This window comes from Lissotriton helveticus, chromosome 7 (genome assembly GCF_964261635.1).
Source record: "Lissotriton helveticus chromosome 7, aLisHel1.1, whole genome shotgun sequence".
Classification (NCBI taxonomy): domain Eukaryota; kingdom Metazoa; phylum Chordata; class Amphibia; order Caudata; family Salamandridae; genus Lissotriton; species Lissotriton helveticus.
This window is the reverse complement of record NC_136068.1, coordinates 544573944-544587538: the sequence shown is the minus strand read 5'-3', so window position 1 is coordinate 544587538 and position 13595 is coordinate 544573944. Positions and strand designations below refer to the sequence as shown.

Below are 13595 nucleotides of genomic sequence, written 5' to 3'. Positions count from 1 at the left end.
CCACCACAACCACCACCACCACCACACCCAACACCACATCCAACACCACCACCACCACATCCACCACCACCGCATTCAGCACATCCACCACCACCACATCCACCGCCACATCCACCACCACATCCACCACCACCACCACCACATCCACCACCACATCCACCACCACATCCACCAACTCCACATCCACCACATCCATGTGTGTGTTTGTGGCTCTGTGTGTGTCTCTGTGTGTGTGTGTGTGTGTGTGTGTGTGGGTGCAAATGCAATAGATCTTGCATTTGCGAGAGATTAAGCTATTGGCATTGTAAATGACAATGCCATTTATTTATCTGTTTTCAAAACCAACACATAAATAAAAAAATTGTCATTTACAATGCCAATAGCTCTAACTTTTGCAAAGGCGAGACCGTTGCATTGTAAATGCTTGTTCTTCTTTCCCCACACACCACCTGTCGCTGGCCACTCCACATAATTACACTCCATGCCGCTACACATCATTCAACCGCAATCCATACCACCTTACATTTCACATCATTTCACACAACGCTGCGCATTTCCACATCACACAATTCTACACAACACAATCACACTCCACATAATACCACTTCCCACCACATAATTAAACTCCAGTTATACTCCACACCACACCACATAAATCCACTCCACGCCACATAGCAATACTCCACATAAATACGCTCCACAACATGCCACATAATTCTACGCAGCGCCACATAATACCACATCACAAAATTCAACTTCACACAATTCGACCCCACATAATTCCACACCAAACTACATAATTCAACACATAATTCCACTACATACCACATAGATCCAATCCACACCACAGAATTCGATACCATGCCACATAATTCACATTGCCACATAATTTCACTACACATCACTCCATGTTACACAATACCACTCCATATAAGTCCATCACACATAATACCACATCATTACTATCAACATAATTCCACTGCACACAACTCCATTCAACGCTACATAATTCAACGCTACATAATTCAAAGCCACATAATTCCACACCACATACTTTCACATCAATTCCACTCCAACACATATAATTTCATTTCACATGACATAATTGTAATCCACACAAAATAATTCAACATCATGCCAAAATATTCCACTCCATGTCACTCCACGCCACTCCACATAAATCCACACAAGACAACATAATTCCACTCTGCACCATACCACATATTTATACTCCACACCACATACATCTGCTCCACTCCATAACAAATGGCTAAAAGACAATGACAACACCAATAGCTCTCGGATTGCCGAGACCTATTGGGTTTGCCAGTGCTTGTTTAAATGTGGTGTGCTAGAAATTGCACCATTTCACACCAAGGTTAAAAAAAAAAAACCTCAGGAATAGAATGCTCAAAAAAACCAGTGGAAAAGCCCAGCTCGCTAACTATGCTCGGTCAACACGTTGGATTCCTTGATCTTACTTACGCCTCACCACTTCCAAACTCGACAAACTGCCGATGGTACAAAAGGTAATGTGAACTAAAATAGTGCTGATGGCGCAGGGCACATTGAAAGGAGGTGCTGAGGTCGGGGGGGTGTAGGAAGTGCAGCAAAGTAGATTGCTGGCTGGATGCAGAGTCTGTTAAAGGAGGCAAATGGTTTAGGCTGTTAGGTATTTGGAAACAGTCAGTCCTGCCAGTGGCTGTCAAAGTCAACATTTCGAGCTCAAGTGGCAAAAGTCCATGGGCCTCCACAGAATAGTTACCAAAAAGCCAAACAGTGAAAGTTATAACAGCCAGGTCAGGTTTACGTCCGGTCTCTGGCACCCATCAGTCACCACTCGGAACCGCCCTTCATCATATGGGGCTCCGAGGACAGACAACGCACCTGTTATTTTCTCCAACAGAGAAGGACTAACCCTCCTGTTGGTCAGGGCATGGTTGTTGAAAGTTAAAGAGATATGTACTCACAACGTGGCTGACGGGGTAAAAAAAAAAAAAGGAGAGTGCAGTGCTAGGAAAAAGTAATACCAAGAGTAATAAGGAAAGTGAGTAAAATTGGTTTGAGGAGCAAAAATGTTTTATTAAAGTGTAACTCCCGACACCAAGGTTAAAAAATAGCCAAGACAGAGGAAATTTATAAACTGTCTAGCGGTGGAACGTGGTCGACATGTTTCAGCAATAAGTGGCCCTCTGGCCTTGCTTTCTTCAGGACCCAGAAATGACGCTACTGCAAACAAAAAAAAACCCTATAGTGAGAAGATTTGTGTTCTATAAAAAGAAGAGTACATGGAACGATTTAGTTATTGTTTTAAATGTCACCTGAACCTTCTAGGTGTACTTGTTCCGATACCTCTTACGAATTCAGTATTCAACTGAAAAAGAAATGCATGGCATAAGTACATCACCCACCACCTGTCCAACAGTAAACTACCTTGTCCACCATCGATCATTCTCAACATTGGTGAGGTCTATATCCAGGACATACAACCACTACACACTGTATTCTACTAGTGTCATCCCATTTTATTAGAATTTGAAACTTTTACAAATTTCACAGACTACTTCTTACCTGATTTGTAAGAAGTAAAGACCTCACCCCACCTGGCTGCGGCTCAGGACATAGGTGAAGCACCGCTCTGAAAATTCGTAAGAGGTATCGGAACAAGTACACCTAGAAGGTTCAGGTGACATTTAAAACAATAACTAAATCGTTCCATGTACTCTTCTTTTTATAGAACACAAATCTTCTCACTATAGGGGTTTTTTTTGTTTGCAGTAGCGTCATTTCTGGGTCCTGAAGAAAGCAAGGCCAGAGGGCCACTTATTGCTGAAACATGTCGACCACGTTCCACCGCTAGACAGTTTATAAATTTCCTCTGTCTTGGCTATTTTTTAACCTTGGTGTCGGGAGCTACACTTTAATAAAACATTTTTGCTCCTCAAACCAATTTTACTCACTTTCCTTATTACTCTTGGTATTACTTTTTCCTAGCACTGCACTCTCCTTTTTTTACCCCGTCAGCCACGTTGTGAGTACATCTCTTTAACTTTCAACAACCATGCCCTGAACAACAGGAGGGTTAGTCCTTCTCTGTTGGAGAAAATAACAGGTGCGTTGTCTGTCCTCGGAGCCCCATATGATGAAGGGCGGTTCCGAGTGGTGACTGATGGGTGCCAGAGACCGGACGTAAACCTGACCTGGCTGTTATAACTTTCACTGTTTGGCTTTTTGGTAACCACCCCTGTTCATAGTAATCACCTGTAGGAATCTGACCCTCTGATACTCTTTTGTGATAAATGTAATTAGGGCTTGTATTCAGAGCTGGTCGTTAAATTGCCCTTGGGTCCCCCTTAATTATATGTGTTGTTGATACCTCCACAGAATAGGACACGTCAGACTGTTACAGGTCAGGTACGTGAGTAATCTCCATGCAAAATTCCAAGTCTGTCGCAATAATACGTTCAAGATGTAAATAGTCGAGTAGAACCCACCAGGAAAGGTGGGTAATCTCAAGGAAAACACTGCAGGATATATGACCCTGCAGGTAGCTCTATGTGCCCTGCCGTTTACCAGTACCCCTTGCTGCGGGACGCGGAAGCAACATTTGAATAACAGCTGAAGAGACAAATGGAAGAAGAGATAACTTTTTTATAACTTTTTTTTTATTACCAGAGTTTGGCAAGACAGCTTAAACAGTATCTAGTCCAGACCTTAAAAAATATACCTCAGATGGAAGAACGAAGATAGCAACAAAAAAAGCAAGATTGGTTAAAGTTGTCACAAGACATTGGACGACTTGTCATGATCTTTTACGACAGACTGCAGACCTGGACTGTCTACCACATGTCAGTATTACATCTGGGAGACTAGCAGGAATAAGCACCACTCAGTTACTTGTCAGGATTACCTGTGCAAGGACGGTAGGTCTAGGTCAGAGTCAGTCACATGAAAGATTTGCCTCAAAGCCTGGTACAGGAAGGGTTCAGATGAAGGCATAAGACCTAAGAAAAACAGTGGGGAAATAATTAGCATTTGTAAATTACGATGATGTCACAGGAAGTTACATCAAAACAAATAAACTGCATGCCCTCATAATATTCCTCACCTAAAAAGAGGAACCGGAAATTTTATAAAAACAAGTTAATGAAATCATGCGAAAATGTGAAAAGAACATGTTCTGCTTTACTTTTTATAAATAAATGTATGCTTCCCACATTTCAGTGTGTAATTGAGATCACTACGGGCTGAAAGGGGCCTTATTTTTTAAACAAAACTTAGGGAATAAACAAAATATGTCTAGTGTATTTTTTAAACAGTCAGCCAGGCTTGCAGTTCATGTATGTTTGCATTCTGGTGGTTTTCTTTGTCCAGCTTCAAAGCACTGCACATTAGAAGGTCTTTAGGTAATGAAAGGGTTAATGTTGTGAACTTCCGGGGGCATGGCCAAGCAGCATGGCCGACAGGACGTGAGCTCCGCCGGCCAACGGACCCTGAAATCCTGCTAATTCATCCTGTCTGGGCTCCTATGGTGCGGAATCGTGGGTCACATGAACCCCTTATGCCTGGGGCTAACTTATCTGGCGAATTAAGGCGGGCCGCCGCAAGTGAAGCCGAGGAAACCGCCTGACTGTGGCGCCCCGGACCTCTGACTACGCGAGGCCGGGGTCTGCAGCCTGCTCTCAGAGGGCGGCGGAGCCTGGAGTTCGGGAGCCGGCGGCAGTCCGGAGACACTGCGCCCGCAGCGGCGCCAATCGGACGACGGAGCCTGCTGCCAGCTGGGGCTCCGACGTGTGGAGGACTGTGGGGGTGCCTGCTTGGGCTGGCCGAGGCCCGTGCTGTCGGTGCCGCCGCTGTGGCTGGTGTGGTGGGCGCGGCGGCTGGCCCTTCCTGCCTGTACCTTGCGAGCGGAGCATCGCCGCTGGAGACGCTGCCCGGCTGGGAGGGCACCCGACGGGCCCTGGTGAGGAGGATCGGGAGCGGACTGCGGCCTACGCGACCGAGGAGGCGGCGCCCCAGGCCCTGGAGGGAACGGCCCTCGGGCCGGCGGAGAGTGTCGGTTGGGCCCGGCGGGGGGGCCGCTGTCTCCTGTAAACCTGAAACAGCACACTACTGCCGCCCATAGGCCTCCAGCCAGGGAGGCGATCGGGTGATCGCGCGCGCCGGCCGGCGCTAGTAGGGGGAAACGGCCTGTGCTGGCCAAATTCGACAGGCCCGAGTGGTCCGGGGGCCAGCAACGCCTGGGCCCGGCCGCCCGCAGGGCCGATTATTCGGTGCCGGCCCTGCCAACAGAACTGGTGGCCCACGTCCCTTGTGGTGTGGCCTTCGGTGGTAGAGAGCCGGCTCTCCGCTTCTTAAGAGACAGAAACACTGCAGAGGTCCTGGGGGCCATTGGTTGACACGGCACCCCCGAGGATTTGGCGACGCTGGGGAGCTGGCCTCCTCTCCCATGGTCTCCCTGCAGCACTCGCCCCGAATATTGGACATTGAAGGAAGAGACCCAGGGTGCTGCGCCTGACAGGTACGCTTGCGGCCCTCTTGGTGAGCCAGACACGTCCCCGGGAGTCGGGCCGCCCTTGTGGTGGGCCGGAGGTATGGGGGGGCCTTGCGAACTTTACTGCCAGCCGCAGCGACCTAGTGAACGGAAGCGGACTGTCGGCGCCTAGGGGTGCTGCCCTTGGGGAGCCTAGACTGACAGGGCAGTCCCACTGTGGGGCGGATCCACCATCACTGAGGCACCGAGTGAGACCCGGGAACTTTGTGGCCCACCTGCGTCCCTACGCCGCATCCTCCCCCTGACTTTGAGGTGTTTGGAGTTTCGAGTGACGGCCGCAGTAGGTCTTGATCCTTTGGTGCAGACGCAGATAGCGGAGACAGGCACTACTACGATATTGGGCGCCCCCTGCCGGCTGCAGATACCTGGCGGAGGTGTAGGGATCGGTTGCCGAGTGGAGCTACGGAGTGCATTAAGGGCTTGTGGTCGTGAACTGTACTGAATGAGAGCAGGCGATACAGGGTGGAGTCCCTGCTACCCCTCGGAGAACCGATAAGGACACGTGGAGCGCTGGCAATGCGCAAGGACAGGATGTCTCGCTCCACGCAGCCCAACACGATAACGCAGTACACCACCCAGCGGCTGCCATCCCAGCGGATCACGCGACAGTTGGGCCAGGACGAGGGGGTGGAGGCCCCCGAGGAGCCCTCCCGGGCGGAGTTGCTAAAGGCGATCCAGGGCTCCCACTCTGCACTGGAACGCCAAATAGAAACGGTGTCAATAGATGTTAACCTGTTGAGAACTGACCTGCAGAAGGTCGCAGATAAAGTCTCCGATGCAGAGGGAAATATAGAACAGTTGCAAGGCGAGGTGGCCTCCCTCAAGAAGACGGTCTCACAACTTGCGGCCACGACGGGAGCCCTGGAGCGGAGAAAGCGGAGGGGAGGGCGCGCCGCAGTAACATCAGGGTCCTTGGTGTGCCAGAGCGAGCGGAGGCGGGTAACGCAGAGCACTTCCTCGAGAACTGGATTCGTACACAGCTGTGCCCGAGAGGTCTGTCAGAGGTCTTTGTGATTGAAAGGGCCCACCGAGCACTGGTCCCGCCACCGCGGCGGGGGGCTCCGCCGCGGGCGCTCATTGCCAAAATTCTAAATTATCGTGACAGAGACTGTATTCTGCGGGTGGCAAGGGAGACAGCGAACCTCACCTTTGAAAACAGCAGGATCTCCATTTATCCGGACTATACCCAGCAAGTCCAAGAGCAACGGAAGTCCTTCCTGGGAGTCAAGCAGAAACTTCGGGAGATGCACCTACAATACATGCTGCTATACCTGGCCAAACTCAAGGTGCTGTCTCAGGGGAAGGCTCACTTCTTCGATTCTCCGAGAGAGGTCTGGGAATGGCTGGAGATCAGGGGAGACGACCTCCCGCCAGGCGAACGTGGAGGACCCCGCGAGAAGTGGGGAACTCGACCGCCACGGAGACGCACCAACAGGTGACGACGCCGCGGAGAGTCAGGAGCGCCGCAGAGTCACAGTGGGGGGTCGATGGGGCCCTACATCTGGCATCGTCTGAAGCTGGAGACGGGTTGGGGCCTTTGAAGCCTCATGAGCCCGAAGACATAATGGTCCCAGATACACTGCAGGTCACGGCGGAGGACATGCCACTTACCGCTCCGGTGATCCCAGAGACTGCGGGGATCCTGACACCCGAGGCGGCGGGTCCTTCTTGAAGGGACCTATGGGTTGAGTGTGATGCATGTTTGGCATATGGCGGGTCCTCGGACCATGTTGGGTCCACTCCAGTGTCCGTGTGACATACCATTTATAGGGGGTTTCTTCTTTACGAGTAGTGTACGAATGAAGAGGGGAGAGTGAGTGTGGACAAGGGGATGAGTGAGCATGGACTTGGGCTGCCTAGTCGAGCCTGGTATTCTTGCATTGCTAACGGGTCTGGTGGGGAGTCGGGGGGGGGGGGGGAGTTTTTCATTGTTTCTTGAGTGACTTTGCATCGTTGGGTGAATAGGGTGGCGGTGCACGTCCTGGTACCAGAAGGGTATGGGCATATTGGCATGTATGGTTGTTGCTGATATCTTTCTCGCGGGAGGGGGGTGGGGGGGGACTGTTTGAAGGGGACATTAAGGGGGAATGTTTTAGGCATCATTTGTATTACAAGTCGGGGACTGGAGGGGACCTACTCTGTGAACAGACAGATGCGGCAGGGTGGATTCTATTGGAAATCATGGGGTATAAGTTTCTGAGCTGGAACGTGAGGGGGCTAGGCACATGCACTAAACGATACAGAGTCCTCTCCTTCCTTCGAAGACACAAAGGATCCATCGCTTGCTTACAGGAGACCCACCTGGTGGATGACGGGGCACAGAAGTTGGGGGAAAAATGGCGTGGACAGCTGTTTCATGCGTCCTTCTCTACATATGCCAGGGGGGGTCTGGTTTGGGTGGCACCTGGGGTCCCGTTTGCTATCCAGTATATGGAAGCGGACATTCATGGTCGATACCTGCTCCTTAGGGCCAAGCTCGATGGCAGGGAAATAGTCATCTTAAATTCTTATGCACCCAACACTGATGACCCGACATTCTTCGGGACTTTGCAGAACGCCTTGATTCACGACCTGGGGACCCTGATACTTTGGTTTGGAGACTTTAACTGTATACTTGACCCAATGCTAGATAGATCCCCACCCCGGGCGGGCACAAAACCCCGTATGACTGCACAGCTTAAGGAGGTCATGGAAAACATGGGGGCGGTGGACGTTTGGCGCCTCAGGCACCCGGCACAGAAGGTCTACACCTGCTTCTCACTCACACACAATACATACAGTCACCTAGATAGAGTCTTAGTGGCAAATGCCGAGCTTAGCATGACAGTGGATGTAACGCGCCAGGCCCGTTTTTTATCAGACCATTCTCCAGTAGCTTTCGTGGTTCAGTGGGGGTCCCCGGTTGTCCGCCCCGTACTTGGAGGCTCCCAGTGGATAACCTCCGAGACCAAGTAGGAAAAGCGCACGTGGAGAAAGCCATCGGGGACTATGTAGACCTCAATTGGGGGGAGGGTAGCGTGTCCTTGGCCACCAAGTGGGAGGCCCTGAAGGCGGTAGTCAGAGGCGCTTGCATGGGGCTCACCTATGGCGTCCGGAAACAGCTCCTCCAAGATCTCCAGAAGGCGGAGGATACCCTCCTGCAGGCCCAACATGTAGTGGACTCTAGCAAACTCCAGAGGTTAGAGGAACAGGGCGCCCGGGCGCGGCTACATGACATCCTAGATAGGCTCGACAAGTACACCCTGGGCCAATATAGGCAGCGCCTCCACAGGGAGGGCGATAAGTCAGGGCGGCTACTGGCTTGGATTCTGAGAAGGGAGAAGACCCCCGAGCGTATTGTCTCCCTCTGGAACCGGAACAGGCAGGTGGTCGACTCCGAGCAGGCCCTTCTTGGGGTTCTCCACTCCCATTTACGGCAAGTATACGCGGCAGACTCGGATATTTCCGAGGCCTCTTATCTCCCCTATTTGCAGGGGTTGCCTATGTCGACCCTTTTGGATTCGGACCGGAAGGAGCTGGACGCAGGCCTGACATTGATTGAGGTTCATGGGGCACTGGCCCGCTTGCCGTGTGCAAAATTGCCGGGGAGCGACGGGTTCCCTCCGGAGTTTTACCATGAATTCTGGGATAATTTAGCTCCGCTCCTTTTGTAGGTCTACCTTGAGGCGTTCGAAAGAGGAGATCTCCCACAGAGCATGGCTCAGGGGGAAATCTGCATGATCCTTAAACCTGGGGGGGGACAGGCATGACCCCTCCTCCTATCGGCCGATTAACATGATCAACACGGATGTCAAAATTCTCACTAAACTGTTGGCCACCCGGCTTGCACCCCATATGGAGCGCTTAGTGCACCAAGACCAATGCGGTTTTATCCCCGGGCGAAACACGGCTATGAATCTGACACGGTTGAATCACATTCAACACGAGGTGCATGGCAAGGAAGAGCAGACGGTCTTGGTCTCAATTGATCTCGCCAAGGCGTTCGATACTGTCGACTGGGGCTACCTACAGGAGGTCCTTCGGACAATGGGCATGGGGCCAACTACGCTCGTTGGGTTCGGATCTTATACAGCTCCCCTCGTGCTCCGGTGCGTTTGGGAGGTGCGAGATCGGAGGAGTGGTCGCTGGGTCGGGGCACGAGACAGGGGTGCCCCCTCTCGCCGCTACTCTTTGCCCTAGCTATAGAGCCGTTTGCTGTCAAGATTCGTACTGAGCTGCGGCAATGGGGCATCCAGGTGGGGGACACGTGCAATGTCCTGTCGTTATATGCGGATGGCGCCTTGTTTTATTTGACAACCCCAAGAGAGGCGCTCCCGAGGTTGCTACACCTCCTGGATCGTTTTGGTGAGCTGTCGGGCTTGCGGCTTAATCGTAGTAAGCCCCTAATTTTCCGCTCTCCGGCTTTGACATGGTGCCTCTAGAGTACTTACCAGAGCTTGGGTTACGGTGGGAACCGGCCCGTTTCCGATACCTAGGCATTCATGTGACCTCGACAGAGGAACAGTCCCTCGCCCGTAAACGCGGATAGGGTGCTTACGTCTCTCCGGCAATCCATATCATTCTGGAACACCCTACCACTATCCTTAATGGGGCGACTGGCCTTCGCTAAAATGGTGATGCTGCCAAGGACACTGTATGTCCTTCAGAACTCGTTGTGCCCTCGTCCGTCTAGGATTTTCCGAACCCTTAACTCGCTGCTCACATCCCTGCTTTGGGCGGGGCGACGCAGCAGAGTGCTTTTCTGCTGATTTTGCCTTTTTTCGTGAATCGTAAAATCGCGAAAAGCTGGAGGGTCTGTTTAATGCACAGAAATATGCAGGATACGGTAAATACTGTATGTTTCCCCTTGTTGAATTTCGGCAGGTCAAACCTGCCGAAATTTAATGAAGGTTCAGTTATTTAAAGGCATATGATAAATATGAAGAGGTAAATACCTTCAAACTCGTAAATCCGGCCCATGCATAAACATGGGTTCACGAATGGGGCGTAATATTATGAGCAACTCATAATCAGGCCATCATTGTCCTTGTTCGTCATTGAGTGATGGAACGGAGTCCCCTCACTAATAACTGCGGTGGTGTGAGGGGGCGGGACTCAATACATTTCAGTCCTAAAGAAGGTACAGCGAAGGGTTGTTCAGTCAAGAGGGCAAAAGAACCGATAATTAAAATAAAAATAAAAACAGCAATAGAACCTACCTTTCATTCTCGCAGCTCCCCACTACCCTTCCCCCCCTTCTCCTCTGATGTTTGTGGGCCCCATGCAGGCGCCCAACACCCATTGGACTCAAAGGGCTTCATGCCCCCCCTCCCCCCCGTCGTGTGTGGCAGCCCAGGGCGCCACACACAGACAGAGACAGCGTCCCGGGAACATACACAACCGCACCCGAGCACTTCACAGGTCTTTAAAAGACCATTTGCATGTTAATCAGGCCTTGCTGCTGTTTCACCCCTTCTAAGAGCCCCTGCAGCTCCACTATGCATGTTGCTTAAAAATTCAGCCCCCCCCCCGAAATTTTTTCTTAGCCCCCCCCCCCCCCCCCCCCCGAAATTTGGCTCTAGTTGCACCTCTGTCCATGCCCATGGGAGGCTGTAAGTCCACCGGGACTTGTGACTTAGTTCAGATTTAGTCAAATGTCAGACCAGTGACATGTAGTAGTAGAGCTCCGCACAGTCAGTCACATGTCAGGATCTTGTCTGAAAGGATGGCCAATTTCATTCAGAGTCACTTGCAGGGCTTTAAGTGGGCCGGGTCTCACGGGTGCTGAGCTCCAGCAGTTGTTTAAAGAGGGCCTCGAAACGGGTCTCTATCGGGCTCTGTTTTGTGCCCTTGCACAGGGGGTTTGTTTTTTCCCCGACGGGGGTGACAGCAAGCACATTGATGTGCGCATACTCACACTGCTCACTTCTCAATAGTGGAGAAGTTAGGGCATGACGTCATGCCATGTGAGTGCTGTAGGGGTAGGGAAGTCCTTTAAAAAGAGCATTTTCTCTCTGGATTTCCCTTTTCGTTTTGAAACTCAGGAGCAGCAACATTGGCGTGGTGTCACCAGGGCAGTAAGTGGAAGCTTTTTCAATATTATATACAAGCTATAGCTGCTGCTTATTTATCTTATGCAAATAACAACCATTGACAAAGCCAATAGTCCCGACTTGTAGGTATGATGTTACTTGTTGTATCATATATATGGATGCAATGACAGAAACAGCAAAATACTAGTCGGGCGGCACACTATGCTAAGCACAGATTTTTAGCTTACAGGGTTTAAAGCCAGGCCCTTAATTACAGTGGCTACGCCGGTTTGCAAGACCCACCCCCAGTTTTTTCATCCCACTTTAAGCCCTGGTCACTTGTATAACAGTCTTGCATCTAAAAATGCGCTAGAGTGAAGGCAGTGAGCCATACCCCAAACACCTTCGTACATTTGACTATCTCCACTGCAGCAAGACTGTATTTGCACTAAAAACAAAGAAATTTGGGGGAGGTTAGGGGGTTTGACTTACATGGACAGTTTTGCACCCCAGCTGTCTAGACCTCCCCAAACTCAACAGCTTAACTGTGGCCATGGCCCCTCGAAAGTATGTACTGGTAGCCAAGGGGAGCATTCAGGTGGTCTTCCAATCCCAGAACTGTATAGTCTCCGGACCTAGTTTCTTGCCTCCCCCACTGCACAGGCGCACCCGTACTGCCGCTACCCCTATTGGGAGCACATATGCAGTTTGGATTTTATGTCAGTTGGTTATAGTACTATAGTTTTATGCAGTTGAATTCAAGGTTCCCTTGCAGTAAAACAGCAGTACCCATGTTCTTGCAATCCACTCCTTGAGCTAGATACATACACCAGTGAAAAACAAGTGTTAAAGTTTACACCAAAATATTCTGAGTTAGTTTGTCCAGTGTCAAATCAGAACTATTTATCTTGGTCTCGTCTAAATGTCCATGCAGCACATTCACAGAGTTATAGCATGCCAGCCGGTCAGTGGTAACCACTTTGATTTGAAGCTTTGTAAGCCAGAAAGGATACATCATGATACCTGCAAGCACAGTTTACAAATTCAGGACATCCAAATAAGTGCCTAAACAGCTCTCCACCTATCAATCTGTAACTAAACGTGTTTATACGTTGAAATACTTCTTTAACTGGACCCTTCCATTTAAATTAAAATGTGTGTTACATACCCAACACTGAAATGTAATATCACACAGTTTATCATGTTAGTCAATAGAGTTACATTTATCACTTGTACAGAATACAGCACAATTCCACTACAAGAGCTACCGACGTGACTCTATCCTTGATGCCACCTGCATTAACATTAGGTCACAAATCTAAGTTGAGACATTGTAGGCTGCGTAAACATGCAAAGTCAGCACAAAAGAACAGCTGATGTCTGCACTGTGGGTTTCGTATGTATTTTAAACAATAGTAAAGCCTTAGATAAAGTTTGTTCCGATAAACCTATCTTGTTATGCAGACTCAAGATGCGACAGTTACACAAGGCACCAAGGTGTTGATTCTTACCAATTGTCTCATTGTGTGTTCTTCCCAGAGCCTTATTTACCTCTGGGCATTACTTGTCTGTGGTTTTCACTATATAAACCCATGTAACCATAGTTCAGTGTGTTCTATCCTCGGTATCTTGATCGTACTGGTCGGATGGAGACCCATTCATGAATGATTGAATTAACTACCCATGGTTTGTACTTCGATCCACTGTTGATTTCTCCTTACTTGATAACCTGTGGTGAAGTGGTGATCACTGCACCAGCAGGTTATAGATCAATCTGCTCCGCACTGCATGTAAGAAAAGGGACCTACTTGCCAGGTCAACAAGGATGTCACAACTGCACTCAGACACTGCAGTGAAAGGTCTGAGAACCCTTTGGAGGGCTGCTGGTGTGTGTAGCACAAACAGTGCTGCAGGCCAACTAGCAACATTTGATGAACATGCCCTGGGTTCACACAATACACTTGGTAAATTAAATAGCCAATCATAGAAAGACAAATCCATAACACAATTTACCTTAGAACCATTTGCAC

At 50.0% G+C, this 13595-nt stretch overlaps 1 protein-coding gene across 2 annotated transcripts in view; it reads right to left on the bottom strand.

Annotated features, from left to right (window-relative positions):
- NIF3L1 (NGG1 interacting factor 3 like 1) overlaps positions 1-13595 on the bottom strand; it is a 138947-nt gene that overhangs the window by 120533 nt on the left and 4819 nt on the right. The window contains exon 2 of one of the 2 annotated variants that reach the window (XM_078652610.1): positions 3911-4004. The exons of the other annotated variant lie outside the window; for it this stretch is intronic. The gene's annotated coding sequence lies outside the window, so the exon portion shown is untranslated. The remainder of the gene's footprint in view (positions 1-3910; positions 4005-13595) is intronic. 2 annotated transcript variants of the gene reach the window in all.